The 5,201-nt window shown below is 53.2% G+C and overlaps 1 protein-coding gene across 1 annotated transcript in view; it reads right to left on the reverse strand.

The window, feature by feature from the left end:
* NTSR1 (neurotensin receptor 1) overlaps positions 1–5,201 on the reverse strand; it is a 48,717-nt gene that overhangs the window by 2,862 nt on the left and 40,654 nt on the right. The window lies entirely within an intron of this gene.

Raw genomic sequence — 5,201 nt, forward strand, 5'->3', positions numbered from 1 at the left:
CTGTGGGGCTCTGCTGGGGGGCTCGGCACGCGGCAGGGGCTCAGTGTGCTGCGGGGCTCTGCTGTGAGGTGGCTCAGTGTCCTGTGGGGCTCTGCTGGGGGGCTCGGCACGCTGCAGGGGCTCAGTGTGCTGCGGGGCTCTGCTGGGGGCTCGGCACGATGCAGGGGCTCAGAGTGCTGCGGGGCTCTGCTGGGGGGGCTCGGCGTGCTGCAGGGGCTCTGCTGGGAGGCTCAGCACACTGCAGGGGCTCAGTGCACTGTGGGTGGCTCAGCATGTCTGCAGGGGCTCTGCTGAGAGGGCCTCATGGGGTCCCCAGACCAGTCCCTCAGGTGACTTAAAAAGGCAGCATCTCAAACCTCTCAGTTGTTTTGGATTTTAACATTGAGCACAGTCTCCTGCAAAGGTTAAAGAGTGCTATGGGTTGAACTCTGCCCCCGAAAAGGTGTTGAAGTCCTAACACTAGTACCTGTGAACGTGGCCTCATTCGGGGAAGAGGGTTTTCCTTTTGTTACTGGTTTTAAGGAGGTTGTACCAGAGCAGAGGGAGTCTAGTCCTGGTCCTTTGAGTGGTCTTCTCAAAGAGAAGGACAGACATGGAGACAGAGTCACACACACATGCCAGAATCTTTCTACAAACCGAGCAATGCCAGGAAACGCCCGGGGCTGCAGAGGCTGAGGGACACAAGGAGGCATCTTCCCCTAGAGCCTTCCGAGAGAGTGTGGCCCTGCCAATACCCTGCATTCCGACTCCCAGCATCCACAACTGTGTGACTATAAATAAATCTCTGTTTTTTAAAGCCACCCACTTTGTGATGACTTGTTACAGCAGACCTAGGAGACCAAGACAAAGCCCAGCTCTCACTTCAGAGCAGGGGCTTGGGCTGGGTCTGGTCTCGGCAACGCAGTTCCCCTCTCTGAGCCTCAGTTTCCTCATCTGTAAAATGGGGATGTAGCATATTTGTGCCCATTCCAAAGAAAGGTGATTCAACAGAAAGCAGAAATTGTTGGACAATATCATTAATATTGCACACAAGTAAAATTTTGCTGAAGATAATTAAGAAGTGGTTGCAGCAGTACATTGACAGGGAGCTGCCAGAAATTCAAGCCAGATTCAGAAGAGGACGTGGAATCAGGGATATCATTGCTGATGTTAGGGGATCTTGGCTGAAAGCAGAGAATACCAGAAAGATGTTTACCTGCATTTTATTGACTATGCAAAAGGCATTCGACTGTGTGGATCATAATAAATTATGGATAACATTATGAATAATGTAAATTCCAGAATACTTAATAATGTAAATTCAGAACCTGTACATAAACCAAGAAGCAGTCATTTTATCAGAACAAGAGGATACTGTGTGGTTTAAAATCAGGAAAGGTGTGCGTCAGGGCTGTATCCTTTCACCGTACTTATTCAGTCTGTATACTGAGCAAATAATCTGAGAAGCTGGACTATATGAAGAAGAATGGGGCATCAGGATTGGAGAAAGACTCCTTGACAGACTGCAATATGCAGATGACACAACCTTGCTTGCTGAAAGTGAGGAGGACTTGAAGTACTTACTGATGAAAATCAAAGACTACAGCCTTCAGTATGGATTACACCTTAAAGTAAAGAAAACAAAAATCCTCACAACTGGACAAATAAGCAACATCATGATAAACGGAGAAAAGATTGAAGTTGTCAAGGATTTCATTTTACTTGGATCCACACTCAACACCCATGAAAACAGCAGTCAAGAGATGAAACAATGCATTGCATTGGGCAAATCTGCTGCAAAAAACCTCTTTAAACTGTTCAAAAGCAAAGGTGGCACTTTGAAGGCTAAGGGGTGCTTGACCCAAGCCATGGTGCTTTCAGTTGCTTCATATGAATGCAAAAGCTGGACAATGAATAAGGAAGACTGAAGAAGAATTGACACCTTTGAATCTTGGAGTTGGTGAGGAACATTGAATATACCATGGAGTGCCAGAAGAACGAACAAATTTCTCTTGGAAGTACTACACCCACAATGCTCCTCAGAAGCAGGGATGGCGAGACTTCGTCTCCCATACTTTGGACATGTTATCAGGAGGGACCAGTCCCTGGAGAAGGACATCATGCTTGGTAAAGTAGAAGGTCATTGAAAGAAAGGAAGACCCTCAACGAGATGGACTGACACAGTGGCTGCAACAATGGGCTCAAGCACAGCAACAATTGGGAAGATGGCGCAGGACCGGGCATGTTTCATTCTGTTGTATGTAGTGTTGCTATGAGTTGAAGTTGACTTGACGGCACCTAAAAACAGCAGCAGTGCCGCTCGGAGGCTCGCTGTGCAGAGGCAGTGAGATGGGTCCTGGAACACCCCTGCCCCAAGCCAGGCGTGAAGACTCTTCCGGCAGAGGTGAGCAGTGACTATCACCCACACTGGCTGCTCGTCCTTGGACAGAAGTCCCAGGGCCACCGCTGCGCTCTGGGCGCCTGTCTGCAGAGGAGGGGCCGGTGCCAGCGGTGATGGGCACATGGCCAGGCTGCTGTTGCTCTTGTGTTCGCAGCTTGACTCCATGCTTCAGAGTCTGTTGGTCTGGCCACAGCCCTGGTCTCACCCAGAGTCACATGGCATCATCATGGTTTACATGTGGCAGTGGGCTGCTGGGGGGCTGCTATGCCATTCCCGGGCAGAGACAATCACCATCCCAGAGATGCCAAGATCCTGCCTTGGGGGCACAGGCAGGGGACCAAGGACAAGCCCTGGGTTTTGGGGTTCCCACATTTTGGTTTATTGGGGCCACAGCTGGCTGGCAGCATCAGTGGTTTGGACCTGCATCAGGAGACTGTTTTCCTTGACTGTTGCACCCTTTGAAGGCACCCTGTTTGCTGTTTCCAGGCTGAACATCTTCCTCTGGCTGGAAGCGGGACCTCGGGCCACGTGGTCAGCACCTAGCACGCAACAGGGGCTCATGCGCCAGTTGCCTACCTTCCTGGGAGCAGCGTTGGGGCCCTCAGAGCCCACGAGGGCTCCCGAAGACCTGAGCATGTTCCAGGGTGGACCCCTCCCCAGCCCCTCTAGTGGCTGCTCTGGAAGGACCCCAGGGCCTGACTTGAGCTAGACCTGGACAGGGTCAAAGCAGGCTGGCCAGATTCAGCAAATAACAATAACAATAACGGACGGCCAGCAGACTGAACTTCAGACAAACGGAGTCTGCGGTATTTAGGACATACCTCTGCTAAAAACCATTTGTTGTTTGTCTGAAATTCGAATTTAATGGATGGTCCTGTAGCTCATCCTGCCGCCCCAAGGCCGAGGCACTGTCTGAGTCATGGCGAGGAGGCCAGGCCTGACCTCCAGTCTGAGTTGTGCCCCAGCTGACCAGCTGGAGGGAGAAGCTCTCGTGGGGCCCTCCTGGGTCTGAGATGGGTAACTAATCCTTAATTCGGGATGGAACAGGGCCAGAAGGTCAGCGGGCACCCGGCCCACCACCCCTCCAGCTCCCCTGCCCACCCTGATGCCAAGGGCAGCAGTTGCCTGGCGCTCACAGCACCGGCGGGAGGAGGCATCTGGGGCTGGTTCTGCTCCTTCGGCGGCCGGTCCTGCCGACACAGCGCTCCAGTTTGCGATGATCATTCCTGCTTTTATAAAAACATTCACACGGCCTCCGGGTTACCCTGACAGTGGGTGGCACCGCCCTGAGTCAGGTGACTCACCAGCTTCTCTGAGTCGGAGAGCGCTGCCAAGGCCAGGGCTGGTAGTGATAAGTCCGTGGGCTCTCCCGGCTGTGGCACGCTTTCTGAGTCTTTGCTCTCCAGGATGTTCCGAGGTAATTCACGGAAGCTGCTGCCAGCACACTGATGAAAACCGGTCCCCACGCCACATCCTCCAAACAGAGTTCACCCCACAGTACAAGGCAAGTGAGACTGGAGAGCTTGCGGACGATGTGAGCTTCCTGCAGCCGGTGACGCTGCTGCCGGAGACCTGCTAACCAGGAGGCACAGGGCGCACAGCAGCCGCAGGAAGCCAAGCGACCGCTCTTGCTTTGAAGGTGCCACGGTTAGAAGGCAAAGTGGAGTCCATGCTTGAGGGGCTTGGTCAGAAAATGGTGCCCCAGCTCCACGCCCCACCCAGCTGTCTGTCCCAGGATTGGCCGGTGGCCGGAATGGAAATCCTGTGTTAAACATAAAGTAAAACACACGATTTTCATCAGGTTTGACGTTTTTCAGATGCAGTTCCTTCACGCCAGCAGTCAGGGACGTTGTCCCGGTGCTGACCGTCTGCAGACAAGCAGCTCTCACCCCATCCCGGCTTGAAAAGATATTTCCAACCTACCGCGTTAAATAACATACACTATTATGCTTCTTTCTACTTTTGACAACGTGGTTTCTAGGACATTCCACAATGACCTATGTGGCTCACATTACGCTCTACTGGACGGCGCTGCGTTAGACCCAGAACCAGCGGTGAGCAGTCATTCCCACTGTGCAGGGCACCAGGCTGTCTGCCTGGGGGTGGCAATTGGGAGGGCTACTGGGGCCGCAGGAGGCACAGTCAGGTGTTCTAGGGGCCAGCCTCAGCTGCCACCATGTGAGGCTAGCCAGTGTGCAGGGCTGCCTTCAGGGGGGTGGGCGGCAAGGTGTCAAGGAATGAGCCTCCCTCACCGACACCCACCTCTCTGAGCATGATCAGACTCAGGGACACACAGGGCAGAGAACCACAGCCCACACAAAACATAAGTTCCCCCCTGCTCTCCCGTGACGGGGTAGACTTGGGGCCTTTGGGGGGTTCAGTCCTCAGGACTCCCTATTAGATCTGCAGAGCCTTGGGGGTCACACCCTGGGCCTCATCCGCTGACACCAGACTGCTATTCAGTTGTTGGGGTGGACCTAGCACTCACGGAGTCCAAAATCTCCTCTGGTAAAGGTTGGTAACCTCTTTGTAGGGTGATAAGCTCGGTTACACAGTTCTGGCCAAGCCCTGGAATAAGCCCTGGAATACAGGTCAGGACTGGGAAGGAGGAGGTGGAAGGGGCCTGAGTCATCCACTGATGAATGGTTGAATAAATGGATGGATGAAGGTAGGAAGAAAAAATGAACGGATGGATGATTTGATGGATGGATGGAAAAATGAAAGGATGGGTGGATGGATGATGGATGGGTGGGTGGGTGGATGGATGGATGGATGGATGGACGGGCGGGTGGATGGATGGAAGGGCGGGTGGATGGGTGGA

The sequence above is a fragment of the Trichechus manatus genome, unplaced genomic scaffold, assembly GCF_000243295.1.
Source record: "Trichechus manatus latirostris isolate Lorelei unplaced genomic scaffold, TriManLat1.0 scaffold00008, whole genome shotgun sequence".
NCBI lineage: Eukaryota > Metazoa > Chordata > Mammalia > Sirenia > Trichechidae > Trichechus > Trichechus manatus.